Source organism: Bos indicus, chromosome 14 (assembly GCF_029378745.1).
Source record: "Bos indicus isolate NIAB-ARS_2022 breed Sahiwal x Tharparkar chromosome 14, NIAB-ARS_B.indTharparkar_mat_pri_1.0, whole genome shotgun sequence".
NCBI lineage: Eukaryota > Metazoa > Chordata > Mammalia > Artiodactyla > Bovidae > Bos > Bos indicus.
The window spans coordinates 49,396,028-49,405,576 of NC_091773.1; the positions used below are offsets into that span (position 1 = coordinate 49,396,028).

At 36.5% G+C, this 9,549-nt stretch overlaps 1 pseudogene; it reads right to left on the bottom strand.

The window, feature by feature from the left end:
* Window positions 1–7,816: 7,816 nt before the first annotated feature.
* On the bottom strand, window positions 7,817–8,592 carry LOC109568424 (thioredoxin-dependent peroxide reductase, mitochondrial pseudogene; annotated as a pseudogene).
* Window positions 8,593–9,549: the final 957 nt, after the last annotated feature.

Below are 9,549 nucleotides of genomic sequence, written 5' to 3' on the forward strand. Positions count from 1 at the left end.
ATCTGGAAGTTCACGGTTCACATATTGCTGAAGCCTGGCTTGGAGAAGGCAGAGGGGAGAATAAATATATAAGCTGCTTAGTCTCCTAAATTGCTCTCTCTCTCTCTGAGTTTTAACTTTTTGTTTCATCTTATCTCTTTAATGAATTCAGGTTATTTGGCAGAATTTGGCACAGAACCATTCTCCTTCTTCCCTTATTTGTCATATCCTCATAGAGATTGATAATCTTGTGATGTGTTACATTTTTACCCATTCTTTTGCTCTTATATATAAGGCATTATTTGAATCAACTTTTATAACTTTAGGAATTTTCCAGATGAATGAACTATGCAATCTATCTAGTTATTCTAGTTAGCAAAAAGGCAAAAGTAAAGGAAAAAAGAAAACATTAGTTTCAATGCCTTGAAAATACCCTGCAGATAAGTTCTGTATGTTTGATTCAGTGAATCAGAGTAAGAATTACCAGTACTTGAGAAGAGAAGGGGGCTTCCCAAGTGACTCAGTGGATAAAGAATCTTCCTGCAATGCAGGAGATGCAGGAAGATGCAAGTTTGATCCCTGGGTCAGGAAGATTTCCTGGAGGAGAGAAATGCAACCCACTTCAGTATTCTGGCACGGAGAATCCTATGGACAGACAAGCCTGGTGGGCTACAGTCCATAGGCTTTCAAAGGCTCAGACATGACTGAAACAACAGCACAGATGAGAAGAGAAGGAAGGGATGTCAAATTTCATCCGTTAGTAAGTTTAAGTACTAACATAGGCTTAACAAGAGCATGAGATAGATCTTGCCTTAAAATGCCATTTCCTGGAAAGTATTAGTGGCAAAATGATAATCTTCTGGTCAAAACTCAGTCCTGCCTTGCCTAATGCTGGATGCAGTGGCACAGAGTGCAGAAACTCATGGAGGGGAAATTTTGATGTCACATTAGCATGTCCTCACATATTGCTGGTTGCATACCAAGCCCATATGTCCAAGCAATGGATCTTCTTTGACATGCCTATTGTGGTTATCCCTAAGAAGAGAAGCATCTAATAGTACAAGGTATATCTTCAAGATGTTTTGCTCTCCTTCCTTCTGTGTTTATAAGCTCAACTTCACTCTTCTTTCCTCCACAATGGAATGACCCCTGACTTTTCCTTAAATAATGGCTTTGGCATCTCTCACAAGACATCTTGGAAATTGAAGTGCTTCTTCCTTGGCTGAATATTTAAGACAGTTATTGCCTACTTTAGTTTGGATAAGGTAAATCTATAAGTTCTTAAACCTTAGTAAAAATGTACTCAAAAAAGATATGGAAAATTCTTTATGCCTTCCTATAAAAAAGAGCTATTTTATCCTGAATTAAACATTACTGGAATTTAAAATAATTCAATTTATACAATTAGTGACTAACAACTTGAAAAGCATTAGCTTACTTTATATTGAACCATTCCTGAATTACCGGCATTTCAGGACAGCATTTAGGGTCTTCCCCAGTGGCTCGGTGGTAAAGAGTCTGCCTGCAATGCAGGAGACACAGGGGACGCAGGTTCGATCCCTGCATTAGGAAGATCTCCAGGAGAAGGAAATGGCAACCCACTACAGTATTCTTGCCTGGAGAATCCCATAGACAGAGGAGCTCGGTAGGCTGCAGTCTGGGGTCGCAAAGAGTCGGACACCACTGAGCGACTGAGCATACACACACACACACAGGGCAGAATTTATTGTTGTTTTGTTGGGGTTAACAGTGTGGGTTCTTGAGATAAGCTAACAGTTTGATTTTCAGCTCTACCAATTGTTAGCTGTGTGACTTTGGGTAAGTCACTTAAACTCTTTCATGCCAGCAGTTAATGGGAAAATAACAATAATGATATTTAACGATTGTAAAATAAGATTGTTATGAGGTTTCACTGAGTTAATTCATGTATATCTATTAGAAACATGCCTGGCACAACTTTAGCCAATATTTATTGATTATCAACTATTTCTTTTTGTGATGGTTCATGATGGACTAAAATGCTCTAAAGCTATTTGATAAGTTATAAAGCTTCAGAAATGTTTAGGTTTTAGCTAAATCTTTTTAAAATTTTAATACAAATATATTACAATATCACTATAAAATTTGTATAAATAAAGAATAAAAAGATAAATACACCACCATCATCTCAGTTCCTACTGACCATAGCTAAATCAATAGCTGTCAATAGCCCAATGTGTATTTTCTGCATTGTATGTTATTCATGAGCACACAATTACCCTACAAAGACCCTTTGAAGATATTAGATCATTGCTTCCATATTATTCTCCAGATTGCTTTAGAAAAATAACTCAAATATATATGGCATAATCCTTTTGGGTTCATATGTATAGATCTGCCCTGTTCTTCTAATTGTGGCAAACTAGTCCTTAAAAGGTATGCATGATGAAATCTATCTTACGAATGCCATTTAATTTGTCTCTAAGTGTTTGTTATTTCAAATAATGTCACCAATAGCATTCCTATACATCTAACAAAGTTCAATAACTGGCCCCCTTGAAGGCCACAGTAAGAGTGAAGATTCATCTGGTTTGGGCTTCACATTGTTTTATTTTTATTTAATTATTTTAAATATTTATTTATTTGGCTGTACCGTGTCTTAGTTGTGGTATGTGGGTCTAGTTCCCTGACCAGGAATCAAACCTGGGCCCCCTGCATTGGGAGTGTGAAGTCTTAGCCACTGGATCACCAGGGAAGTCCCTTCAAATTGCTTTAAACATTAAAAAAAAAAAAATGAGTTAACATTTATAAATCAAGTGAATTTAGATGAAAAATCCAGATTTTTGGATTCTTATCTTAAAAAAATCTAAAGATAAATAACTTCTGGGTCCATTTCTTGAGTTGCAGTAACAAGATTTGACAGAGTAGAGGCAGCTGTAATTATAAATTCATATCTATTCCACCTGCTACAGTTCTTGCCTTTTCCATTGCCTTGCACTTGGCTGGTTTTCCTCATTTATAGTACCTGCTTGATTCTCATGGGCCCTGAAGTTTGTGATACCTGACATGTATCATTAAACATTTAGGTTGTATTACTAAATGATAAAGCCTAAGTTGTGAATTTCTGGGTCAAAGGGTAGAATCATGCTAAATTTTTGATAGTACTGTCAAATTATTTATCACATTTTATTAAATACCCAGAGTGCTTTTACTTCCAAGCTCTCAGCTAGACCTAGCATTTATGCAACATAAATCAAGTAGAAAAAAAAAAGCAAAAATGTCTAAATTTCTTTGAATAGCAAAAATTCAATGTTAGGATTTATAGAGGAATATTTAGAGATTGTATCAGCCTGAGTCCTGGTGAGAATTAGAATGCATACTCAGCCAAAATCTTGAGGAAAATGGGTTGAGGGACTATTTACAGAAGTGTGGGTGGCAATAGGGACTTCCCTGGTGGCACAGTAGTAAAGAATTCACCTGTAATGCAGGAGATGCAGGTTCCATTCCTAGGTCAGGAAGATACCTTGGAAGAGGAAATGGCAACCACTCCAGTATTCTTGCCAGGAAAAATTTAATGGACAAGGAAGCCTGGAGGGCTACAGTCCATAGAGTGGCAAAGAGTTGGACACAGAAGAGCACAGGTGGGATTAAGAGAACCAATCAAGGATGTGGAGTTCGATAAAGAAGATGTTTGTAACCTCAATCTGATGGGAAAGGAAGAGGACATGATATTTCAGGAGGATATGGTATTTCAGGAGCCCCTGGGAACTGGACTTCCTCATAGGAGTTGTCATGGGACACAGCCACTGCTAAAATTTGCTACTGAGATACAGTGGGAGTGCGGCTCAGCATTTTCTGGGCACTGTCTCCTTCAATCTTGCTGTCATCTGATGGTGCCGGCTATTGGTTAAACCCCTTCAAAGCCATACAGACTGGCTGAAGCAGTTCTTAGGGATCAGAACAGGAAGTATGGAGAATACACAGGGGAGAAATATACAAAAATAGAACTGCTACCACAGGGCTGTCTGGTCTCAAAGGTCCTAGAACACTTTCACTCTTATCGTTTCATGATCATTACATTTAAAAAATTGTGATAAGGAGATGCAATAGAGTTTTTCCCACCTTTATCAGCTCTGCCACTTAATTAGTGAGCTTGAAGTAGTTCATGATTCTTGGTTCCATGGGGATAATGATAGTTATTGGGAAGACCCAACGAGTTAATGAAAAAAAATAAATAAAAAATTGTATTACATCACCTAACCATAAAAAATCTGTAGTTTATAAATATCTATTGCATTGATGAGTTTACATGATTAAAATGCTTGTGGGGAAATCCACCACAATAGTAATATAATGCATATAAAGTCTTTATCAATTTAAACAATGTTTATATTTTTTAAAGTTCATGTAGAATTACTTCAACCTTTTTAACTTTACCAACAAGATAAAAATTTAATGAAAGCTCCCATAGACTGAACACAAAGAAAAACCAGAAATGCATTTTTCAAAGGGGAAAAAATCACATACCTAAATAATTATGTATTTGGGTAGAGAGTGATGAGAGTTTCAGATAAAGGACTTTGGAAGTTTCGAAAAAAGAAAGATCACAGTGGTTTAACTCCCTTGACACAGCTCCAGTAAGAGGTCTTTCAAAGTGCCCTTCCCTCCCACTGTAAGGAAAACTGACTGAAATCTACAGCAAGCTAACAACTCTGCTCCTAACACTCTTCCCCTTCTTGTCCCTCCATCTGTGTTAAACTCCTATTAAGGGTCGATTGTAAATCTGATTACTCTGTTAAGTAAACCAAATCTGATTAAGCCAGTTTTGCTAATATGATGACTCAAAGCATTCAATATTAAGTAAATAAATGAATATGAATTTTAAATGAAATTTATTTTTACAAGGAACTCTAAGTGGAATGTGTTTTTACAGAAATCACTGATATACAAGCTAAGAAAAATTTGCTGTTGAATTAGAAGTAGAAATTTTGAAAGTTGGAAAAGTTCATAAAATACAAGACTGATAAAAACTTTCCAGTGTAAACATTTTCACTGCATTTAGAGTGCTTTGCACATCCTAAACATCTTGCTGCAACTTGAAGAAATAAAAAGTGGGCATCGTATATTATGAATAATGGATGTTTTATGCAGAGTAGAAGGTAGAACTCTGAGGATCACTCATCAAAGAAGACACTTGTCCTCATCACAAGTTTGCAACGGAAGCATTTGTCTATGTTTCGAAATTTATTAACATTCAATATGTGTGTAGCATGTAAAAAGTATTTGTGGCTATCATATTTTTGGATTAATTAACTCATTGGAAGTCCTGAATGAGTCAGAAGAGGGTTTCCTCTAATTTCAGCTAAGAAGATAAGGCACATTTCCTAAAGAAAGAGTAATTTTCTGCTGGGCCTTTGCTAAATATCCCATTACTAGCCTTATTTACATAAGGAAGCAAACTCTTCCTCAGCGAGTAAATCAATTACATTGAGCAAACATTTATTGAATTTCCATGGCCTTCAGGATAAAAGGGAAGTTATTGATCATGGCATAAAAGTATATTCATGATCTGGTTCATCGTCCATTGCTCCTCACCTGACTTATCTTTTCAGAATAACAAGACAATGTACTTGTGAATTTTAAACTCCTACTATGTATCAGTATTATATGCTTTTGTACGTTCTGTTTCAGAGGCCTAAAATGCCTATCATGTCATCAGGCATGTATTGAATGCTGATTATTCAGTGAAAATTTGTTCATTTAAAAAAAAATCAGATTCATTCCTCTGCCATTTTTATACCAAATTTTCATTTCAAAGGAGAAAGATTTATGGATAACTACTTATTAGAATTGAGTTTCTAATAACTGTATTAAGGATACTCAAAACCACACACACACACACACAAAATCACACTACTAGAGGATGTTCTAGTGTATTAGAACAAATAATTTAAAATGATGCTTGTATAGAAGTCATATTTACAAAAAGACTTAAAGTTAACTAAAAGTATTTAAAGTTCAGTACATTGTTAAATGCCTGGTACATGTGCTGTCAGAAAACACATCATAAGATATAGCGATAACCCAATATTATAAACAAAAGTGGATAGAAAATAATGAAAAAATGTCTAAAAATTTATTGTAACTCCAGGTGGTGGCATTAGATTACAGGTGTTATTTTAATCTGTACTGTCCAATTTTTTAAAACAGTTAAAATGTGTTACTTTGATAACAAATAAAATATTTAAACAAGTCTCAAGGGTTATCACTTTTCTTATGAAATGCTCCTGAATCATTCATCCTTACCATGCATTACCTTCTCTCCATTGACTTATTATTTTTTACAAATAGTAGCAAGTATATTGAGTTTATTTCTCTACTTTTGTGTCTCCCCAGTGAGACAGAAAACTTTTGAAAGAGATTGTTTCAAAATTTTCTCTCCAGTATTAACATATATTATAGTATAATTTGAATATTGTACATGTTTGGGATTCAAGCAATATAATATAACATGAGTTTCTTCAACAAAATTAGCAATATTCTCCAACTACTTGGCAGAGGAGAAGAGGGTAATACAACTTATGTGACTTTTCATCATTAGGCCCAAGTCCTATAACTCTCCATGATCTTCTCCTAGGTCGAGACAGTGCTAAACAACTTTTAATACCATCAGGCCATGAGCATTATATATTTCAAGACAAAGTTTTCCCTAAATTTTCTTGTGTTTCTTCAAATACCTGTCATTATTTGCTTTTGGAAAAAGCCTAAGGAAATTGGCATATTGTTTATTTTTTTTAAATATTAACAATAAGTATCAGAGTTTTATTTTTTCACACTAGTGAGCATGAATAGTTTTTTTTAAAATCTGTTTATTTTCTAATTATGTATTTTTATATTGAGTACCTTAGGGAAGAAAATAATTGCAATGATTTGAATTCATAATATAATTAATCCCTGGGTTCAACAAATATCCTTTATAATTATACCCAGCCAATATTAGAAATGTTTGTAGACACTAAGTCAGCTAACAAAATAAGTAAAATAACTATATGAAATATAGTGGCACCCCACTCCAGTACTCTTGCCTGGAAAATCCCATGGACGGAGGAGCCTGGTAGGCTGCCAGTCCATGAGGTCGCTAAGAGTCAGACACGACTGAGCGACTTCACTTTGACTTTTCACTTTCATGCATTGGAGAAGGAAATGGCAACCACTCCAGTATTCTTGCCTGGAGAATCCCAGGGATGGGGGAGCCTGGTGGGCTGCCGTTTCTGGAGTCGCACAGAGTCGGACACAACTGAAGCGACTTAGCAGCAGCAGCATGACCAGTTAAGTCACTTTGCCACTGTTTTTTTTTTTTTTTAAACATGATTCACATTTACTTCAATCACAAACACATTCATTTCAAGTGTTAACTTACACCACTGACGCTAGCATCTTAAAACTAAGATCTTAAAAGAAACTTCAGTTTAATGCGAAGAAATTCAAGAAGAAAATTTTGGGACACTTGATCAGAAGATTTTGGTGGCTGTCGAAATACTCATGTGTACACAAAGGTGCAAGAAAGCCTGAGAAAAAAGAGTTGTTTCCATTTCCAATTGAACACAGGATCCAAGAAATAAGTGAACCAAATATTCTATTGAAATTAGCCATCCTACCATACAGTGCCAATATGTTAGTAATGGACCACATTTTAAAAGCCTTGGCAAATGTTACAAAAACAAAATATTTAGAGTAATATTTACAAATACAAACATAATTAGCTTTTTGTCTTCTATAAGTAACAATCTTTGAAATGCTAAAAATGAGGTCCAACTGTGGTTCTTTTCGGGTGTGGCAAGCTGTAGGTGCACATGGTCTACTGATTTACCTTCTCAAAGTTTTTTTGGATGCAGTTGGATGGGGCTTAATTACAGGAGAAGCTGATGTCCTATTGGCTGGGCAGACTTCTGCATTGGTTTCCACAAACTGAAATGCCTTCACCAAGCAGAGGGTTCCTTCCATGCTTCAGCCCACTGGGAGATCATTGATACTCAAATACTTGATGACTCCATTGGCATCAATTATGAAAAGAACTCATAGTGAAGGATCAGAACCTTCTCACTGGACACTGTAGTGTTGGGGGAGCTGTTAAGTCAAATCTGACAAGAGCTTAATGTTCATGTGGCCCAAACCAGCATTCTTCCTCTGTGTGTTCATCTAGGCCAGGTGGCTGAAGTGGGAACCCATTAACACTGCAGCAAGTGCACAGTTCACATCATGAAATTCACTGGCTTTGTCACTGAAAGCAATTGTGAAATTTCTGTTCGCAAAAGTGAAATTCAAAGGATAGACGAAGAGCACCAAATATTTCCCCTTAAAGTCATCAGTTTAGTTGCTCAGTCGTGTCTTTGAACTCTCTATTGCCAATGGCTGTACCCTTAATATAGGGCATTTGCTGGGTGATGGCAAGGATATGGTGTGAGGAGCTGATGCTAGAGGCCAATTTTGCTTGGCCAGAACCAGACCACAATGCATTTGTCAAGCACGTTCTTCAGCAGACATAAGGGCTGCATAGGCAGAAATGCTTTAAGGAATGGCTTTCACATGTTGGACAAGCGATGCCCAGAGTAACCATCTCATCGTGGAGGCCATGTGATGACTTGTGATGACCAGTGATGGTCTCTTATCGAGATTAAAAACATTTTTTTTCTTAAAGTTTCTACCAACTTCATGAGAAAAAGACTAAACCCTATATTTTTAGTTTCTAGACAAATGACTGGTTTGCCTCATTTCTGTTTTGTCAGTTTAAATTAGTAAGTACATAAGTAAATTGAGTGCTTTTATATCTATCTCTCTGCTAGATTAAAGAAAAATTAACGATAATAAGAATAAGTTGCCCTAGCATGAGAGAATGGGACCCAAGGCTGTATTTGAATTGTGGTTGGAAGTATGAAGGTATGGTTGGAACTTTGGGAGCAGCATAGAAGAGGTGAATGAATTGCTCAAGTGGCCTAGGTGTGAGAAGTGGCTTTTTGGAGGAGGTGACCTGGTTGCCAAGCAGCAGGTGGAGAGTGGACCAAAGTGAGAGAAAAACTGCATAGGCATAAATTGGGAAGACATATTTGTTCACTACAACTGCACTATTAGTTGAAGCTGTGTCGCATCCTCTGTTTCGGGTGTAGGTAGTTCACACTCTGCATTGTTATCAGCAGAAGGAAGTTCAGATGGGCTGAGCAAGTTTCTGAGACCAGCTATCTGTGAAACCCAAGTTGCTCAGTGGGGAAGACAGATACTGTATACATTCTAGGATGAGTGTAAAATATGGTCAGAAGGAGATGGTGGTTTGGATTTATATGTAATAGAGTTGGAAATGTAGAGAAAGCATGTATGGGACAATATAGTGTAGGGAAAGGGAAGGAAGTTAATTATATCTTTGGATATGAGAAAGTCTACTGTTAGGAAATGATGTTTGAGCTGATAAATGATGAAGTTGAGATTATTGGATAATGGATTGGATGTGTGAAGTAAAAGGGTGGGAGTGTTACTTGCTCAATCTTTTCTGACTCTTTGCTACACTATGGACTGTAGCCTGCCAGGCTCCTCTGTCCA